The sequence below is a fragment of the Sciurus vulgaris genome (assembly GCF_902686455.1).
Source record: "Sciurus vulgaris genome assembly, chromosome: 15".
Lineage (NCBI taxonomy): Eukaryota > Metazoa > Chordata > Mammalia > Rodentia > Sciuridae > Sciurus > Sciurus vulgaris.
The window spans coordinates 21,738,079-21,760,572 of NC_136476.1; the positions used below are offsets into that span (position 1 = coordinate 21,738,079).

At 37.7% G+C, this 22,494-nt stretch overlaps 1 protein-coding gene across 6 annotated transcripts in view; it reads right to left on the reverse strand.

Moving 5' to 3' along the window:
* Positions 1–22,494, reverse strand: part of LOC306645373 (uncharacterized protein) — a 169,342-nt gene that overhangs the window by 135,604 nt on the left and 11,244 nt on the right. Inside the window, exon 3 of one of the 6 annotated variants that reach the window (XR_013759617.1) lies at positions 11,160–13,688. The exons of 4 other annotated variants lie outside the window; for them this stretch is intronic. The gene's annotated coding sequence lies outside the window, so the exon portion shown is untranslated. One more of the 6 variants, XR_013759618.1, reaches the window with a different exon arrangement.

Here is a 22,494-nt window from a genome sequence, read left to right on the forward strand (position 1 = left end):
GAACACATAAAAATTTACATTGTGTGTACTAGAGAGAGAAAACATGTGGCACTGATAACCTGTTGCCCCCTTATGTGCTGTCACCTGAGCTTTAAACAACCCCAGAGTTAGATTTAGCCTCAGAAACCATCTTAACACATTTCCTCAAAAAGCCACTCCAGAGAATTAGGTATAGAACCAAGAGAGAATTTTGTATCCCCATTGCTGAAGGTTGACTCTTTCAATCCATGAATATTTGCCAGATGTATTATATCTTGGCTACACTGAGTTACTTCTGATCCTTGGATGTGCCATGCAACTTCAAGCATCTGTAACTTTGTTTCTTCAGTTTCCTCTACATGAAGATATCTTTTACCTGGGGACATCTTATTTATTTTTTTTGGAGTTTTATACAACAATTTCCACTTTTGTGATGCATATCTAACTATACAAATTGTGGGCAGCTGTTAATTTGTTTTGTGTCTAGTGTAAGAGGCCTGGGTTTATTAAAGAAAAATCATGACCAAATCATCACAATAATTATTATCGTTATTATTACACATAACATATGTACATAGGAAATATATTTCAGCCAAAACAAAAACTTAAGAGTGAAATAATGATGAAGTTTATAGACTGGAATTTCTTCCCTCATTTTAAAAAATGAGCCTGTACCTTTAACTGTAAAGTGAGTCAACAAATAAAAGTTTAGTGGAAATCTGCATTCCTATTGTAAAATATAACAAGGATAGAAATCCAAATATAATATCACTTTGTCCTAACTATAGAAACTTCTATCAAGGCAGAATGTCTTATGCCAAAAAAAAAAAAAAAAATCATTTTAAGGGTTAGCAAATGTTCTAGTTCAGTTGTTTCCACACTAGGCTGATACTCAGAATCAAAAGGGGAACTTTAGAATTTCCTGGCTTCACACTTGGCCTGTGAGTGAGCATCTTTATGGTATGGGGCTCAAGACTGTATTTTATAAAGGCTTCCCTAGGTGAACTGAAGAACAGCCAGGTCGACTATATTAACAGATGGATTTTTACAATTAAGTGCTGGAGTGGAAAACCCTGGGAAAGGTCTCTTCTTGGTACATATTCACATGCAGGCACTCTATTTGGATTCCATTTCTGCTCTCAAGCTTTCAGGGAGGATACAGGCTTGTCCATTTACTCCTTTTGCTATTTTGACACTTTAGTTATGGGGAAAGAAAACTACTCAAAGTTTCAATTCTAACAAATTTCTGAAGATTAAAATATTGTCTGATATTTGTCTTTACACCAAAGAACACTTGGGAAGAAAACTATTAAAATTCAATTTAACTGATTTATATAACCATGAACAAAATCTGTTTTTCACATCTTCAAGAACATTGTGAAACTGTTTTTTGGTTTTCTGTTAAATTGTCCTTTGATTTTGTTGTGTAGTACTAGGAATTGAACCCAGGGCTTCATGTTTGCTAGGGAAGCACTTAACCACTAAGTTATATCTCCACCTCTTCTTATATTTATTTTGAAACAGAATCACACTAAGTTGCCCAGGTTGGCCTGTAACTTTCAATCCTCCCGTTTTTATTTATTTTACATAGTAAAATTATTTATCTTACATGGTCATTGTGCGAAAAGAGCTTATTTTTTTTAAGGCTTCTGGTACATAACAACCTTAACTTCTCAAACGAGAATTTGCTTATGTTCAGAGAAATCAGAAATTATGATAATGTTTTATAAAACTAGAATCCCAGTATGTATAATTTATGGCTTATTTGGGAATAAGAATTCACACCATAAAATAAAAGGAGATTTGAATCTAGTAGACTCCATTAATTGGATGTTTTCTGACAATCCTTTAAGCACAGCTTTATGGGTAATCAATAAATACTTGGTGATTAGTCTCCTGTTAACAATGGTCTATGACCACATACCCTGTTGGAAGCTAGGGCAGCAGGGATACAAATGAATGACTTGATTCAAACCCAATAAATAAATAGAAGTGCATCTGACTCTCAAACAATACCTTATGCTTAACATCACCTTGTATAAAAGAGAGGCTGATAGATAAGGACACTAATGTACATTTAAGAGGACTATCTGAAATTCCATCACAAAGCATTCATTTTCATGAACCATGAATTTCACTTCTGTGTTTTATCTCTTTCTGTGTTTGAAAAGCAAGCTGAGAAACAAAAACAGTGCAAACCCACCGGCTTCTGAGTCAGACTAGGCATCAGCAGACTTTCCCCATCCCTGGAATGTGTCAATTTGCCTTTTGGGTTAAGATATATTTGATGGTATAGGATAATTTTAAAATCATGGCTGTGCTAGGCCCGGGAAAGATAATGCTATGATATTAAAATTCTTGGGTTTGGAGAGGGAGGGATGGGAAGAGGTTGATCAATGAGCACTAAGTTATAGAAAGATAGGAGTGAGAAGTTTTGGTATGCTGCTGCACCACAGGATGACAATGAATAATGAGAGTGCACTATATATTTCAAAAACTAGATGAAGTTTGAATGTTTTTATCATAAAGAAATGATAAATGGTAGAGAAGATAGATATGTTCAACCTGACTTAAACATTACATCATGTATAAATGAATCAAAATATCACATCATCTCATAAATATGTACATTTTATGTTTTTATATATGGGTTAAAAATACATTTAGATTTTTTTAAAAAATTCTTTGCTTTCCCACAGAAGAAATTACAACTCTCACAATTCATGCATGTGATTGTAGAATGAAGGTGAAGTTGTAATTCTCATATTCTGCTATGGCAACTGAGAAAATTTGGCTAATTTTCTAAATTTTCACTACAGATCTGGGGCATGGATAACATCAGAAAGAAAAGGACTTATTGTGGCAGCTTATATTTTCCCAAAAATGGCCACATTAATATTTCTGATTCTACATGTTCTTGGAGAACTTGTTACTTGTTCATCAAGAAGTAGAGTCTATATTTCCTCTTTGTAACTGGATGATGCTTTGTGACTCTGCTGACTATCAGAATGTGGAGGAAGTAAGTAATGCTTGATGACTTCTAAGATTAGGTCCTGAAAGTTGGTAGAGCTTCTATCTGGCTCTCTTTTGGAACATTCACCCTTGAAACCCAGCTACCATATTGTGAGGAAGACAAGCAGCCACATGGAAGGGCCACCACCAGGTGTTCCAGCCACAGCCCATCTGCCAACCAGGTGGTCCCAGCCAACAGCCAGCATCAACTGTGAGACATATGAGTGTTGGTTGCAGATGATTACCCCCTTCAGTTTTCTAGTTACTTCACTGATATCAAAGCTCAGAAAAAATGGCCCTATCAAACTGCACATCGATGAACAAAATATATGTTAATTTTTGAGCCATTCTTTTGAGTGGTTTGTTTTGTAGCAACAAATACATATTTAGTGTCTTGGTTCTGTTTGATCTTCTATCAACAATTTAAATCACTTTTAACCAGGAAAACAATTTAACAATCACTTAGCAGTGATTTTTGTCTACAATGATTCATGTATCTAACTCTCTTGTAATAAGTGCCTTGCATATACTATGCTTTCGGTGACACTGTTTGACCGGCACCATGTATGTGCTATACTTGTTCAACTTGTGAATTCTTTTTCAAAAATGATGAAAGGAATACATATTCATGAAAATTCAAAACTGTACACATTTTCAGCAAAAACATACTGCTTTGTTGCCTGGCTCCCTCTAAATCACAAATCTTTCTGGAGTAACCATAACAGATCTAAAATGTGTCCTTTTAGACCCTTCTTGACTTCTCTATACTCTTACACATACACACACACATACCCCCAAGTCTGTATCTTAGAAACTTGCTGTATATATCATGCATTTTTTTCTACCATGCTACCGTAAGCCTATTCATGATGAAATTAGGTGATTGAGATTAAAAGAGGAAGATGATGATGATAATGATGACAGTCACCAGTTTTTAGTTCTAACCATGCACTAGTTACATGCTATATTTATCCTTTACATGCTAAATATGACACATATGCTATGTGCCAACTACTTTACATGCATTATTTCATTCAATACATTGCCTATTAAAGTGTTCGGAAATCTTTAAGAAAAAAGAGCTCAGAAACAATTCAGAAGAAAGAAAACATATTCTATAGTCCCCAAATCTTGTTGAAGCAGGTAAGATGCATTACTATGCCCTAATACAGATGAAAAAGACCTCTCAGGGAAAAAAAAAACATTTAAACCATTGGGTAAGTGAGGAAAAGATGTCTGCTATCTGAAGAGCAAGGTTCAAACACTGGGTTGCTCAAATCACATCTGCATGTAAATCACTCCAAAATGTATACTCGAGGCCAGACTTCTATTCTCTGTCAGTATCAGGGATACTGATATGATTGAAGCATGCAAGTCATTGAAAGGTACAGTTCCCCAATGATCAACTGGTCATGCTACAATATGTGTAAACCTTGCAACCAGAAAGTATCAGCATTTCTCCTTCAGCTATCCTTTTTGTATTTTGAGAATTGGTAAAAAAAAAATATATATATAGGAATAACCAAGTTAATAAAAAGCCCAGATACCCCAAGAAAGTGTGGTAATGATCAAGTGGAAGGATGAAGGATGTTCTCAAGTATAAAATTATGGACATTATTTAACCATATGACCTGCTCCAAGTTTTAGGTCATTGAGAATAATCATGATTTATAGAATGATATATGTCTACATGGCATTTTCCCAAATTCTACCTTTATTTAAAATATAAATGTTTTCCAGGGCAGATTTATCTCTTTAATTAACTTTCTTAAGGACTCAAACAAATCCTGTTAGGTTAGGCTGGATATGAAGGAGATAAATGATGGTGGGATTGTTATTGTTTATTTACCAATTATTCTTTAAGGTTGGTCCTGTCCAACACTGGGAGAACAAATGGTATTTGGTTAAACGACTTCCTTTCTTCCCTTTTTTATTTGAAATCCCAGGAAGTGTTAGAAATCTTTTTTCTATTTTTACAAACAAACTTATTAAACTATATAAATATGGCTTTTTCAAGAGTCAGACCGCACCACTAAAAGTAGGTATCTTATATCCCTGCTTCTGAATCATATCAATAATTTCCACAACTAAAAATACAGCCATTTTTCTTATGGCATTTCAAAAATCAAAGGTGCTGGGAAAAAAATGCCAGGAAGTCAGGAGAAAGCCTGTATTTCTCCCATGGAAATCAAAGAGAATGAAATTAAAGGAACGTCTAAGAAAATCTCTAGTGTTCCAAAGCTTTTTATGTCAGCAAAATAAATTAGATTATCAAAAAAATCTCAAATAAAAGAATAGAAAAACCAAAGGACATCACATAGCAAAAATTCAAGGACAAGTCAATATTGGAAAATACTATTAGCATAATTCACTGAATGATAGGTAAAAAGAAAAATAGCTTTCTCCTCATTTTCCGCCTACCCTCTTTCCTTTTGATTAGTTCAGTCCAGAAACCATTAGGTAGGTCCAAGAAGGAGTGGGATATGCTAGGACTTGAATTGTGTGAGAATGAATGGAAAGTAAGTTTTACATAAGGCTTTGGTTATATAATAACTATCTTGAGGATAATGGAAATCAGGTTTCTTGCTCCCAGGAAAGGGAGTTACAAACGTGGAAAGAAGAAAACTGTAATAAACCTGTTGAATTTGATTACAGTATCAGGATAAACTCATAATTTTCTATAAATGGATGGTTTGGACGGATGGGTGGATGAGTAGATGGACAATGTAGAGAATCACAGACATAAATGTGTGCATGTACCTACTTATAAATGTATATCTATTTTCTAGCTTAATCCACTAGGAGGGACCTGGAAGCAGTGATACCTAAAGACCAGTGAGCATGCCTTAGAAATCTAATCTTGGTTTCTAAATATCATTTTCTATTAAAATGATGAGTTTCTTGTAAAAGTAACTGGTTCTAGGGCTGAGCAGATAAAAAGCAGATGAAGGTATAGCATCTTCTTATACCAGAGAGGAAGGAAGTGCTCAGAGAACGAAAGAAACACACCACAAAGACACAGAAGCCAGTTTGAAGGGGCTCCCACTAGCCAAATCTGGGATAGTTTGAGCAGCAAATAATTTTAATAATACATCATAGCATGGCAATTAAATGTGAAGGCCTGGTTCATTCCGACATAAACAAATAAGTAAATATTTGATAAAGAATGGGATATTTATACAGTCTCAATGTAACTTTTCACAAAATTGAAATTATTTCAAAGGGAAAAAGAATAACTTTACAGGAGAGAAGCATGATAGACAGTATCTTAGTCAAGGTACCCAGTAATTGGACAAACTAAAATTGTATAACACTTTATAAAATACAATAAGAAGAATACAGTACCCCATCTGTGATATTTTTGGCCAATATGTATAATCTGAATCTAACCATGAGCAAACATCAACTAAACCTGAGGAACAATCTACGAAAGAACAGGCCTATAATTTTCAAAAGTATCAAGGTCAATAAAAACAAGAAAGAATAAACAATTGTTCCAAGGAGGTTAAAGAGACATAACAACTACATGCAACAAACAATTTTAAATGACAGTTTTATTGAGATAAAATTCGCATCTTATAAAATTCACCCTTTCAAGGTAAATGACAACATTTAAAAATATATTCACAGATTGGCAAAAAACAGCATCACTAATTTTAGAACATTTCTGTCACTCCTAAAAAGCAACCCCACACTCAACAGCAGTCATTCCCTGTTCCCTCTCCCAACACCCCAACTCCTACATAGTACTAATCTGCTATCTGAATGGATTTGCCTGTTCCATGTCTTTCATATAAATGGAGGAATGCGCCTCTGGTCTTTCATGTGTGCCTTCTTTTCTTCACCTATAGTTTTCAAGGATCGTCCATGATTTGCCATATCCATACTTCATTCCTACGTTGCAATAGCCCTCGTGAGTCTCTAGAAGCCTGTGATGGAGGACCTCTGTTGTGCCTCAACTCTTCCTCCTCCGTGCAGTGAGTTTAATCATTGAAACAGTTTTTCTTATCCTTAGAAACTCTCAGAAATTTCTATGCATTGGTCCTTGTTCTCCATGTCACCTAACAATGCTGAGAAATGCATAATTGGGTGATTTCATCTTGTGAACATCACAGAGCGTACCTAGACAAACCTAAAGAGTTCAGCCTACCTCATTTCTAGGCTAATGGCGTGGTGTGTGTGTGTGTGTGTGTGTGTGTGTGTGTGTCCGTTCTAGGGCCACAATGAACAAGACAAGCTGTGTTAAATCAACAGAGAAAATGATGCAATCCAGAGACCTGGTAAACACCAGATTTATGAGGCTGCTGCCAGAGTTACACAGCATATTGTTTTATAGTAAACTTATTTTTATATGAAGGAGTATGCTCTAAAGTAATGATAGAATGTATAACATAGGAAATACATAAACCCGTAACATGGTCATTTACTACCAAGTATTACTACTGTACATAACCACATGTGCTGTATCTTATACAACTGGCAGCACAGTAGCATTGCCACAAACACACAGGCAAGGCATCGCACAAGGATGTCACAATGCTTACGTCCTTACCAGGTGATAGGAACTCTTCAGCTCCATTATAATCTTTAAAATTATTTACTGATTTATTGATTTGAGACAAATTCTCACTATGTTGCTCAAGTTGGCCTTGAACTCATGATCCTCCTACCTTAGCAACCCTGAATAGCTGAGATTACAGGGACAAACAACCACTCCCAGCTCAAATTCATTTTTTGACATATAAAAATTGCCCACACTTATGGGGTAGCATGTTAGACTTCAGTGTAATGCTCAAGCCTATGATCTCCTCAAACACCATTTCTTTGTGGTGAAGACATTCGAATCCCTTTCTTTAAGTTTTCAGAAAATATAGAGTACAGTATCATTATCCATAATCACCTACTATAGACCAAACGTCAGAACTTATTCACCCTAGATATAACTTTATCCTTTGATCAACTTTCCCCCATCTTTCTCTTTCAGGTACTCTTCTCAACTTCTGATAACCACCATTCTACCATTAACTTTTGTGAGATCATTTTTTTTAATTCCACATATGAGTAAGATAATGTGGTATTTGTCTTTCTAGTCCTCTTATTCCACTTGACACACCAACCTCCTCTTCCACTTTATGCTATTGCAAATAAAAAGATTTTGTTCCTTTTTCTGACTGAATAATATTCCATTGTGTATACCTACACCTACCATACTTTCTTTACCCATTCATCAGTTAATGAACACAAAGGTTGTTTCCATTTCTTGGCCACTGCAAATAGTGCTGCAACAAACTTGGGAGTAAATATATTTCTTCAAAATACTAATTTCAACAAATGCTAAAAACCTAAAAAGTCATATCAAATATCTTTTCTTGACCACAATGCAATAAAATAAGAAATCAATAACAAGAAAGACTTTGGAAACTATACAAATACATGTAAATGAAACAATGTACTACTGAGCAACCAATGGATCAAGGAAGAAATCAAGAAGGAGAATTTAAAAACTTCTTGAAACAAATGAAAATAGAATCATGACATACCCAAACTTTTTGTTTTATTTTTACAAACTGCAAAAGAATACCTACATTAAAAAAGCAGAAAGACCTTAAACAACCTGTCGGTACATGTCAAAGAAGGAGGAAGTCAAGAACGAACTAGTAGAAGAAAAGAAATAAGAAAAATCAGAGTAGAAGTAAATAAAATAGACTAAATCACAATATAAAACATAAACAAAATGAAGAGGTGGCTTTTCAAAAAAAAAAAAATTGCTAAAACTTGACCTAGACTAAGTAAACAAAGAAAGAGAGAAACTCAAATACAATCAGAAACAAAAAAAGGAGACATTAACACATTGACACAACAGAAACACAAAGGATCACTAGAGACAATAAGAACAGTTATATGCCAACAAATTTGATAACTTAGAAAAAATGTGCAAATTTCAGAACATACACACCTTACTGAGACTGAATCACGAAGGAACAGAAAACCTGAGGACACCAATAATGAGAAACAAGATTGAATTAGTGACAAAAAAAATCTCCCAACAAATAAAATTCCAGGACCAGATGGTTTCACTGTTGAATTTTACTAAAAATTTAAATTAAAAGAACTAATATCAATACTTTTTAAAATTATTCTAAAACATTGAGAAGGAGGAAATTATTCCAAATTTATTTTGCAAGACCAGCATTACTCTGACACCAAAATAAGGATACATCAAAAAAGAACAGTACAGGCCAATATCACTGATGAAAATAGCTGCAAAAATTTCCAGCAAAATACTAACAAATGGAGTCCAACAGCACATTGTAAAAAGTTACTCACCATGTTCAAATGGTGATACAACCATATTAACCTTATGAAAGACAAAACCATATGATCATCTCATTAGACACAGAAAAACGTGATAAAATTTAATATCCTGTTATGATAAAGACTCTGAATGAATTGAAGGAACATACCTCAACATAGTGAATAAATCCCACAGCTAACATCTCATTGTACTGTGTGGGGAAAAGCTAAAAGCTAAAACCTTCTCTCTAAAATCCAGATTAAGATAAGGATATCCACTTTCAGCACTTTTATTCAACACAGTATGGTGAGTTCTAGCCAGAGCAATCAGCCAAGAAAAAGAAACAAAGGATATTCAAGTTGAAGATGAGGAAGCAAAACTGTCATTTGTTTTCAGATGACATGATCATATATAAAGAAAACTCCCAAACTTCACCAACCTATTAGAACTAATACATGAATTCAGTAAAGTTACAGGCTACAAAATCAACATACAAAAATCAGTTTCAATAGGCTAATAGCCAATTATCTGAAAAAGAAATCAAGAAAGCAATCTTATTTACAATGGTCACAAAAAACAAAATACTAGGAATATATTTACCCAAAGAAGTGAAAGATCTCTGCAATGAAAACTATAAACATGGATAAAAGAAATTGAATGAGACACAAAAATATGGTCAGCTCTATTACAATTTGATGGAACCACTACCATGTATGGATCTGACATTAACCAAAACATCCTTAGATTGTTAGGTGGTATATGACTACGATTAATTTATGGGTTTGCCTTCCCTACTGGAAGGTAAACTGTTCAATGGCAAGGTCAGTGTTATACCTGTGGTTATCTTCAGTGTCTCCTCAGTGCCTGGCATATCCTGAGTGCTCACAAATTGCTTAACTGAATTGAGCTGACTTGAAGATACTTGAAGAGAAAGCAGAATTTTAGCAGCTGCTCAAATGAAGAGCAGCTTATGAATACTCAGAATAACTATGATGACAGAAATAGCAACTAATATTTTTGTCTTGAACCAATTCTATTCTCTTTAAATGTATTGTCATTTAGCACACAGAACAATTCTATATACTGTATGCCATTAATGCCTCCATTTTGTGGATAAAGAAACTTTCCCCAAATCATACAGTTCTATTAAGTGGATGAACCAGAACTTACTGAAATAGAGAAAAACAAAGTAAATAACATTAATTACACATACACATGACAGTAAACACAATTTGAAAATGAACTACATACACAAAGAAGACCACTCTCCAAGACATAAGCTTTCTTCTGAATGTCATTTACCTACCCCTGCAGCATCTTTTCCAGAACTTTGTGATCTGCTGAGCCTTCCCTTATACAGGTGTATAAGTTCACAAGTTTTTGAAGCCACCATTCCTGGATTGATTGTTCATGTCTCTCTTACTTTCCTGTATGCTGTTTGCATTCTGCCTGACTTATCAAAATGGCGAACTTTTCACAAACAGCCAGAAAGTCACCTTTCTCAGTACCTTAGAGACAGAGAAGTGCACAGACTGTCTTCATCCACCCCAGCCCCTTAGAGAACCATGTCACATGGCCTGTGGGGGAGGTAATGACTGTTGATGTGTGCTCGCTCTTGTTTGAGGCAACTGGGGTTGAACTGTACCTAAGAAAAATGACACAGATTTTAATTTTTTTGATGTACAAAAATTCCATTATCTCCAAATCATGAGAACCGGAAGCACTTGTGGCAAAGGAAATAAAGCTTGAGGTGGAAGGAAAGATGGATTAGGAGAAGCCTTGAAATCAGGCTGCTGAATTTAGATTTGATGTGGAGGGAAATGGAGATCCCTTGAGGGTTTCTGAGCAGGGGTGTGATGTGATGAAACAGTGATTAAAAAGATGAAATACAAGCAGGACAAATTGAAGGGAAGGACTAGAATCTGAGAGGAGGCAGTAATCCAGGCCCAAGGGAGGTGGAGAAAGCAGGGTAATAGGAGAGAGGTCTATGATTCTATATAAATTAATTAACACATGCCCACCTTTAATCCACTTTACTACCAAGTTACTACCCAGGGTGTTTTTTTTTTTTTTTTTTTTTTTCTTTCTTTCTCTCTTGTTTTTATGTTCCTGCTATATACGGGAAAGCAAAAATAAACCCAGGAGGAGCTGAATATTTTCATTAAAATGATAATAAAATTTCATCTCTGTGAATATAATGGTTTATCTGTCTGAGCACCCTGCTGAGCAAATGAGCTTTATCATGAGCATGTGGAACAGTTTGTTGAGCAGAAATGGATTTCAGGAAAATTTATATAAAGTCCTTATTCACAGAATAAACAGCATAATGAAAACAAAAGACTTTTTAAAGGCAACATCATGAAGATGAAGCCCGTGTGATAGAACAGTAATGGCTGTCCTCAAAGTATAGGTCCTGACCCAAGAGTGTTCCCAATTTGTCCTCTGGGATTCTAAAAATGTCCTATCCAAGTCAGTTCCCATAGTGGCAGGAAGAATATGTTCACTCTCAGGCAGATTAGCCAACACTATTTGCCCAACTCCAACTCAGGAAACCCTACTCCCTAAGCTATCTGTTCCTTAACTCTGGATATAATTTTAAATGATCCAGAGACTCAAAGGTTATTTGCAGTCAAGTTTAGATCTGGAAAGAGCCTCAAAGAACCTCTACACCAAGGGTTCAAGAATATTTTCAAGATGCACAACCCTTGTTGCCTATTAAATCTAATGGAAATATAATGGACCAATAATATTAAAATGGGAATCCTCATGTAGCACTGGGGGTGAAAGGCCCACAACTCCACCTGTTCACTCCAGTTCCTTCCCTCTTCCTAACTCACACACACTTTGACAGACCCTGGAGTTCTCCCTATGACCCTAGGGCTGCAGAGAAACTAGACTGCAAAATTCTTAAGGGTTACGTGTGTGTGTGTGTGTGTGTGTGTGTGTGTGTGTGTGTGTGTGTGTGTGTGTGACTTCTTGTGACAGATGAAAACCTGAAGCCCAGAAAGGTTAAAATAGAACTTCCATTTCCAGCTGTATGGCACACTAAATAGCCTGAAAAGACATCTTCTAGAAATACATAGAATGCTAGCTAAAAACAAATATCTATTTAAATATTCCAAAAAGATGAACCCACAAAACAAACTTCTTAGTTTGAAAATAATGGGCACAATCTATGACCCAGTAAGTCCCCATCGTATGCATGTATTCCAGATCAATGGTTTTTCAAATTGTCAATGGATATGCTTCATCGAATCATACAATCACTTTAATAGATTCCAATTAGCATTTTCTGGGGGTGTGAAATAAACTAGTTTAAATTGGACTAAAACTAAATAGAAAATAAGGGTATTATTTTGAGAACTTTATGTTCCATATACTTTTGCACACATATAAACACACATAAATAAACTATACATATATATGCATTGGGTTTCCATGTAAATGTACTTTTTACTTTGGGTATAGACAAAACAATTTGGAAAAAAAAAAAAAAAAACCCACTGTCTTAGAGAAGATTTTGTATGTTAGGACAAGAAAATATGCAAGAATACTCATTGAAACATTGTTTATGATAGTGTAAAATTAGAATCAATCCAAGTGTTCATCAACTGGAGAATAGATAAATATATAGTAGTCTGATTATGAAGTATTATACCACAAAGCAATTCAAATGAATGAACTGAAAGCTAAATTGCTGAAATACAATGTGAAACACATAAGCAGACAGTTGTAGAACAATATGTATAGTGTGCTTTCCTTTATCTAAAGTTTTAATATATGCAAAATGAATAGTACATATTATGGACAGATGCATGTGTTTACAGGAAGTATGAAAGCATGAAAATTCAAAATAGTGTTTATCTCTGGGGTGGGAGGAAGGGAAATGGGATTAAGGAGAAAACTATAAAGAACTTCAACTCTGTCAGAAATGAATCCATCCAAATGTAAGGATTGTCTCAAATTGCATGATGCATATACAGTTTTATTATTTTATTCTTTTGTTGTTTTTGTTGATCAAAAATATATTTCTTAAGTCACAGAGACTGACCTGAAGCCAAATGGCTCATTGCTGGAGTCTTCTAGACTAAGCCTATCTGGGCAGGATCCTGATGGATTCTGAGTTCAGTCCTTCTTCTATGTGACTCCCAATTCATTATCTGTGTGCAGATGGAAGGATTTGCCTCATTTTGGTATTAATTTTTGCAATTTATTTTTACCTGAGAGAGATTGTTCCCCGCAGTCCATCAAGGCCACATCTGCTCTGGCCAGAAATAGCACAGAGCACATTGACTCTGTGAAGGCTGAGCTGTTACTTCACTGTCACTTGGCTCTGTTTTCCAGCTTCACTTGTGCATTGCAACAAAATGTTAAGCCACTGAAAGGTCACTAGAGGGACAATCTACACACAAAAAAAAAAAAAAAAAAAAAAAAGAAAAAAAAAAGGAGAGAAAGAGAGAGATGGAAACAGAAAGCCAAGGGAGAGGGAGAACCAGCTCTGAATGAGGAAATAGACAAACTCTAGGAAGTGATCAATTTAAATCAGAATATAGCTGAGAAACCACAAAACAAGCATGGGTTTTATTTTAGATGACAGTGACTTGAAAGAGTAGCATTTTTATAGTCTTTAATGGCAAATACACAATCTAACAAGAGGGGATTCGTTAACTTTTTTCTAGTCTGTCTTAAGACAAAAGCCAGAGGACAAACGATACCTTGGCAACGACTGGAAAATCTTAACACAGAGATTTATGATGCTTTGGAAAAGTTCAGGACATGGGTTTTATCATTGTTCCTTTACACACTTCAAGTTACATAAGAGGCTCGGGCTTCTCCACTAAATACTTAATCATAACCTCCAGGTGAGCTTGGGCTTTTCAGGTGGGTGAACTAAAGCTTTCTGCTGTTGCAGAAATTGAAGATAATCCTCAGAGCACAGGACCCAGAACAGATCAGTGCCTGAAATTAGGAGAAAACTGTGTATGGTTGTGTCTTCTGGATACGTCTTACCCTAGAAAGCCCACGGTTAGGGATCATGAACACATTCTGTTTGTACTGCTAGGGAGAACTCGGATTTGTGACAGAACTCCTACAACTCAATCAAGAGCAAATGTAGCAACGACTAGCATGGACCACTCACTGTTCTGAGCGCTTCCTGATCTAATCATTTAGTCTTCACCACCTTCTCAGGAAGGTTCTTACTAGCTCCATTTTACAGATCAAAAAGCTGAAACGGGGAGGTTAGGTATATATTTCAGGTTTCTCAGAAGTTATGGAGCCAAGATTTAGCTCTAGTTAGTTGATTGGAAAATCCTGGACTTTTAAGTGCCACAGTAAGTCTGAGAGGTGACATTTAATAAGGGGAGACAGAGACTGAGATGGTACATTTCCAAGTCATGTTAGGAGCCATGGGGCCCCTGCTTCTGTTACAGGGACTGCTAAAAGGAGGCATTGATTGGAGGACACAGGGATGATGAGAATTCATCACTAAAAATCAGAATCCTTTGTTTAGAACTCCTAATAACCCAAAATATCTGCTTCAGGAATGGGCAGTGACTTTTCAGGGATTCTATATATCCTGTCCTGCCAAAATCGTGGTTAATTTCTGTTATGCATCAAGTCCCAGAGGATGAAAATGGAGATGGACTTGGAAATGCTATTGGTTAAAAGTCAAAAGGTTTAAGTGTGGTTCCAGTATTGCCATTTACTAGCTAAATGGATTTATCCTCCCAGTCTCCTTTTCCTTGTCTGTGAAGAGAAAAAAAAAAAAAAAAAAAAAAAAAAAAATGCCTACTACATAAGATAGCAAGAATAACCCAGACAGAGGCCCAGAGAACTTTGATGGGCATGCTAGGAACTTTTTGTTGTTGTTTTCCCTAAGTCAAACAGCACATTACAGCACAGAGCTAAAAAAGACCCAGGTGAGTCCCAAATTCTTTACTATAGTACAATCATTAACATTGGTTCAGGTCATTTTTCCTTTTTAAAATATTTTCCATAGATAAGAGAAGAGCTATTAATCACCAAGGTCCCTGCCAATTTCAATATTTTGTTTTTGTGTGCTGGGTCTAGGAGCACTGAACCCAGGGCTTCTAAATGGTGGGTTGAGCTCTTCCAGCAACTTTACCCTCCTAAGGCCAACAGCCACATTCCTAAGGTCCCACCAGTCACACAGGACATCTAATTGCCCAGAGATATAATTAGAGTGTTTTCAATTGCTGCCAAGTTCAAGTGTAAGAGAAATGAGAACTCTGTTTTCTACCGTAGCTGAGTGGTTATCTGGTTTAGCAGGCACCCCGCTAGAAGAGGGTGTCATGGTATTCCAACACTTTTGTCCTGGGCAATACCAGACACAGGAGGAATGCAAGACAGGGTCAACTCTGAGGGCAATTCTGGCCCTGTGGTGGCATGTGACCATTTCACTGGTAAGTGTCACTTGAAGATGATGTTGAGTATCAGCTGCAGCAGGCTGTGAGCCACAGCCAGGGGCCTCACAGGTACCCCGCCTAGGCATTGTTCTCTCCACGGGTGGTTCTCAGCATGAGGCACGTCCAATGTGGCAGCTATGACTTGATTGGGTGACTAGAGTGTGGTCTGGAAGCAGCAGTGTGCCAGCTGAATGCTCTGCCAGTCCCTTCCAGAACAGAGCTGATCCCAATCGGAAGGAAGCCAACCCTGACAGCACCAGAGAAAGCCAGCCTCCTGGGGAGCGTTGGCTGGGAATGATGGACCTATTCCCAAGGGGAGAGGAGAGAAGGGATCAGTCACTCTGGACTGAGAATCCACTGCACAGAGCAAACCCCAGCAGTCCCCTCCTCTGGCTCTGACAGCCTACAGCAGATGACAGGAAAACCTGCACGGTGGAACACATAGCTCAGCCAGCAGCTTGGAGATGTGTCAAGAGGCCAGTGAGCTGAGTCGCTGGCACAGTGTCCGTGAGACAAGCATGGGTAGCCTTCCAAGTCACCACACAGGACTCACCACCAGCAATTCATTGTCTTCCGCAGCCCAGGCCCACTCCCGCCTTGAGGCCCCTGGACTGACTGTTCCCTCTTGAGGGGCTGGCCCTCAGGTCACGCTCAGCTGGTTTCCTTTTGCCACTCAAGTCTCATCTCAAAGGTCCCTTTCTTAGGCCTCCCGTGGTTGCAGTCTCAACTCTCTAGTACGACACCCGACTTTGTATTTTTAATAGAGCTTCTCACTAAACCGATACTGTTCATTTCATTTGTATGCATATTGTCTACTTTCCCTTCTAGAATGTTCCCTTAAGGAGAGCGAAAGTCTTTGGAGGGATGGGCACCGTGCAGGAGCACCCACACTAACTCCTGGAGCATGGCAACTTCCAAGTGTCACGTCACAAATCTATGATAAAGGCCAGAGTTACACCAGGCCTTCTGAATGTTGACCCAATGCCTTTTACTCTCTTTACCAGTCTATGTTCAGCACCTAGAAAAGTATCTAGCAGAAAGTGAGGGATCAGTAAAAATCAGTGGAATTAATAAATAGAATTAATTTTCAGGTGTGTACTGGCAGAGTTTCTCCGTGATCTGCAGCAGTACTATTTCAAGGCTCCTGTGTGGCCTTAGTACACTTTTGACTATCTCACCATTTCATGCTTCATTCCCTCTTTTTCTCTCCCATTAAAGATCTGAAAATCACTTTGATTCAGCTGACTCCTGGCACCCATGTTTTTACTGAAAGATATATTTTTTTCAATTAGGAATGCTTTTGATTATAAGTGAAAACAATAATAACAACTAAAGTATACTGTGATTTCAACAAAGAGGTTCTCATTTTTCTCAAGTAAAAAATTAAAAAAAAAAAATTCTTACTGGAGGAAGGAAAAGTGTTTTAAAACAGATTTATTGTGATTATTGCACCGTTCAATGAAATTACTAAAAATCATTGACTTGTTCACTTGAAATGAGTTAATTTTATGAAATGTGAAAAATACAAACAAACAGAAAAGAAGAAACTGGGCATGGTGGTGCACACCTGTAATCCCAGTGACTTGGGAGGCTGAGGCAGGAGGATCACAAGTTCAAGGCCAGCCTCAGCAACTAAGCCAGGTCCTAAGAAACTTATTGAGACCCTGACACAAAATAAAAAATAAAAGGGGCTAGGGATATGACTCAGTGGTAAAGTGCCTCTGGGTTCAATCCCTAGGAAAAAAAAAAAAAGCCAGCAGGGAGGCAGTCCAGTCCAGTGTTAGTATGGTGGCAGCTCAACCATAAAGGGCCTTGGATCTTCCACATTAATGGCTTTCTTTCCTGGTATACAGCTTTCATATCATCCTTGTCACATCATGGTTACAAGATTGCTGCTGTTCCACCAGACATCATGTCTACATTCCAGAGAAGAAAAGGAAAAGCAAAGAAAGAGACTCACCAGGTGAATCTGTTCCTTTTCATAAGAAAAATAAAAGCTTTCCCAGAGTTAAAGTCAGCCAACTTCTATATTAGAACTGGATCACATGGTTAGTTACTGAAAAGGGAAATGGGATTGCTGTGACTGGCACAGACTGTCAGAGGTCAGCCCCTGAAATAGGAGATGGGATCTGTTTTCCCTGAGGTCAAGCTGTTATCACACTCTACTGAACAAATCAGGATCTTAATAGGAAAGATGGGAAAGATAGCTGCTGGCTATGCCATAGTTAAATGGACTGCAGTGGACATTTGATCCAAAATAGAGCTTATCAACTCTCTTTTTCAAGAATTACAGCTGAGACACACAAAAACTGAGTTTTTAAGTCAGATCCCTTAAGCTGTCATGCTTCTGAACCTTCTAAATACTTGGGTGTTTAAATTCTTTAAAGTCCATCTTGATTAAATATCTTCCCCCAAAAGTGTCTTTGTTTTTTTGTTTGTTTGTTTGTTTGTTTTTTCCTTAAGACAGCTCAAGGTAGTTTGTGTTGTTTAAAAGCAAAGGCTCTTTGTGGTAGGAGAATCCAACATACTGCTTGGCCCAGTAAACCCGTGCTGCTTGGTTTCTACAGGGTGCCAGGCAGTCATTTACACCTCCCGCTGGAACTACGGAGCCCTTTGTACCATGGTGTTCCTCCGGGGTGACCCCAGTTGTGTAGACATTATGTCATCAGCCTGACAACAGCCTCCTCCTGCTTTTCACCTCCAGACAGTATTTGCTGAGGTCCCAAATACAGAGAGAGGCCTTGTGAGGACTAAAGTACTGCATGTAACAGAGGAATGGGGTCTTGCAGAAGCTCTCACAAGAACTAGTGGAGGACCACAGCTGCTGAGCATCACATCAGGAATCTATGATAAAGGCCCAGATCACACTTCTGATTGTTGGCCCAATGCTATTTTGTGTATGTGTGTGTGTGTGTTAAGCCACTCAATTATCCAGGTCAAACACACACATTCTCATACAGTCATCCATATGCCCCACAATTAGGAAAGATCCTAGCAGGTAAAAAGCCTGGTCAGCCAGTGTGAGGATTCCATCCCTGCTAATAGGCACAAGGAACGTTCTCATTTTTGTGACTGATGATAAGAATTGTCACTCAAGCAGAACCCTGTAGATTTCCTGCTTGATCATCTATGAATTTGATCTAAATTCCTTTCTAAGGTACATCTCTCTTAAACCTCTGCAATTTTTAAGCAGGATTTCTCAAAATAAGTTGCTTATGACTTTCAGGTTTTCAGGGAACAAATGGTGCCGTGATCAGAAAACTTTTGGAAGTAACTTGTTAAAGTTAAATGACTTCTTCATTGCCAGACATTATGAAATCTCTAATACTCCAATTTGCCTGATTAACTTCTAAGAGAGGGATGCAATATGCGGCATTTTCCAAATTTGCTGGAACACTAATTTTTTCTTTAGCATATATTAAAAGTCTGATGATCCAAGATATAAACTTTGGGAAATTTTGCTAGTGGAGAGGAGTGCACCCTCAAACCTACTCACTACCTCTCTCTTTCAGGTGCCAGGAAACATTCTGCATCATGATTTAGGTCATATCCAAACCTCAGTGTACTCCCAGGGAGTGTTGCCAGACAGTTCTGCATCAAGCTGCTATCCTGGGTAGAAGCACATTGACCTAGGAGGGTTGTGCACCGTGCCCTGGGACTAACTATACTATTTCTCTCATCATCAGGTTACCCTCTTTCAAATTAAGCATTTTAAGCCAGGTGAGAATAGGATGAAAGGAGTCACAGTTGGAGAATTTAACAACCTATTATTTTTCTTCTGTTCCAACACTTCAAAGCAATTTTGGTTGATGTGAGCTGACCAAGCCACATTAATCTCGATGACCTGGTTCATGAACTAAAAACTTACTTGTCTTATTTTGATCCATCTACCTTCCTAAAGACCACCTGGTACAAGAGGACAAAAATACCTTCCTCCCAACATGCAAACATGTCCTAAGATATCTGGCACCAATTTGGCTGCTTCCTAAACTCTGAATGCTTTAAGCATCCCTAAACTGACAAAATGATTTTAGGAGAATTAAATCCTTAGATGGGGATGGTTCCGTCAAAGCATCCATGGGACATCTGGAAAGGAAAGCTTGCTTCCCTGGAAACCTATTTTCCAGGGGTAAAGAGACTCAAGTCGAAGAGGAAAATAACTCACAAATCATCACAATATAATGATGTAAACTGCTGCTCATGAAAGAAGTCTTGGAGAATCCCATCTCTAGAAGTTCAACATTATCAACCATGTAAAAATAAAAAAATTATGTTTATCCTCAAGATGAATATTTTCAGACAATATTAATGAGGCTAATTACTCCCCTAAATTTACTCTGCCCTTACATTCCTCCTAAATTGAATTATTTGAAGTATCTTAGGAAAATTCCAGGTGGCAACCACAGCCTTGTATGCTATTCCAGTGCAAAAAAGAGTGGTGTCCTCTGCAGGGATGGGAAATAAGAGTATTAAAAGTGGTGTAATAGGAAAAGAACTACTACTGATGGCATCAAAGGACCCAAATCCTATCCAGAATGTGACTTTGCTTGGAGATAGGGCACTTATAGAGGTAACCCATTTCAAATGAGTTCTTTAGGTTGGGCCCTAATACAGTGTGACTAGTGTCCTTATGACAAGAGGATGTTGGGGGCTGGGGATGTAGCTCGGTGTAGAATGCATGCAGGGGGCCTGGGTTCAATCTTTGGTGTGACAGGGGGAACAAAACAGGGAAGGGAATTGTGGATCTGAGCATGCACAGAGGGAAGGTGATGTGAACAGACACAGCAGAGAGGCCATCAGCTAGCCAGAGAGACAGTCCTGGGAAAAATCCTTGCCCTGTAACCCTCAGGAGAAACCAAGCCTGACAACTCCTTGATTTTGGACTTGCAGTCTCCAGACCTGTGAGACAGCAGATTTCTATTGTTTAAGCCACATGGTTTGTAGTACTTGGTGATGGTAACTCTGACAAACATAGCTGTGTTCCTGGGCAAGACTTTTAGTAGCTTAGGGGCCTCAGTTCCTCATCTACAGCATTACAATTGCCTTTGAAATTATTTTATTCTCTGAAGGTTAATGATCATGGATGAAGGTAATCTCTGGCTAATTCTCCTGAGATATAAACATCTGCCATCTTCTGAAAAAAGCTTCCCCCCTTATCCACAGATCAATGGATTATTGACAGGTTGAAACCAGCTTTGATCATTCTGTCTGGCCATCCTAATTTATTGTTCAGTAATGACATTAGAAAGAAAAATAAGGAGGAAGGAGGGTTAAAGTCACTCCTATGAAAGGCAGCTGATCTATAAATTTATGTCTTTTCACATGAAACTCATCATTCAAAAAAATTGACCTATAATAGATTCCAATGTAAGTGCTCAGGTGGAGCTCAGATGAAAACATCATTAACAAATACAAATTTCATGGCAGGGTTCACCATGGCAGAACCTCTGAAGTAAACAGTAAGAGCGCACATTCTGTTCTCTTTTCACAGCCTATTTCTGGGCTCTCTACCACTAAAACATTTATCATGAAAGGAAACATGTTTCAGGGACAAATACTAAACTTTCAAGTGCTGCTATCCTGTTCCATCTCACCAATAAAACAGAAAATAACAATGGTTTTTCATGACATTTATCAACCTCTCATCAGCATGTATCATCCTGGTATAAACCCAGACCATTAATGCATCTTCAAAGCCTGGAATATAGAATTAATGCCAGAATCATAATGGGTGAGAGGCGCGTTTTGGCAACTAAAAGTACAATTCTAAATGTCTAAGTGCTATAAAACAGAACTGATGGCCTAGCTCCTCTTTTCTGTACCTCACTGAATGTACACTCTCCTGCCAGAAGAAATAGAAGATAAACATTCTACTCTATGGTATGATTTTATCACTGCCAACCGAGGTGACCTTCTTAAGCAGCTGAACAGCAGCCTGGAATCAACTATACAAAAAGAAAAATCAACATACTTGGCGAATGTAAATCCAGCATTCAGAGACACAGGGCTTATATTAGGCAGGGTCCCCAAAAGATGGACCACTCAGAGCAATTCAAAGAAGTTTCATTTATAAGGAATTTTTTTTTTAAGTGTATACATAGAGTATAATAAAACCACAAGAGTTTGCAGGGATAGAAGCTGAAGCACATTCACCCTGCCTAGGCACTATGACATAAAGAGAAGGAGTTACCATAATGTAGAAGAAGAAAGCTGTAAAGACTGTACTGGAGCATATAGCCAAAGTTGGCCTCTTCAGGAGGGGGTAACACCAGCTTGCAGTCACCTCCTTCTCTTCAGCTTCCTGCCAGGCACCCCATTGATCACACCCAACCAAAGACAAAAAGCATGGTGCCCACTGAGGTGATTCATAAGGCTCAGTCCCTGAAGATCAGATCTGGAGGGGTGATTGGCTGATATATGGCATAGTGCTAAATTGCAACAACAAACTCATCAAGATACCTGTAAATTAGACAAGAGCCAATACTTGTCCACTTCTGTTCACAATCCTACCCAGCTATATCATTTGAATAATCAACCAACTGTCTAATTTGCTAACACCAACTAGGTGGCCAACAATTCAATTCAGTTTGCATTCTAACCACTCAGTTCCTGCAGACTCCAAGTTAAGGGTACAGTTTCAGAGGTTGCTATCACTTTAGGTACCAGCAGCGTACAAAGTCCCCAGGATAGCTGTAATTTTCTGCTCAGTCTACCACAAATTGGAGAAATCCCCCATTAGGTTCAAAATTTGCTAGAATGACTCATGGAATTCAGAAAAGG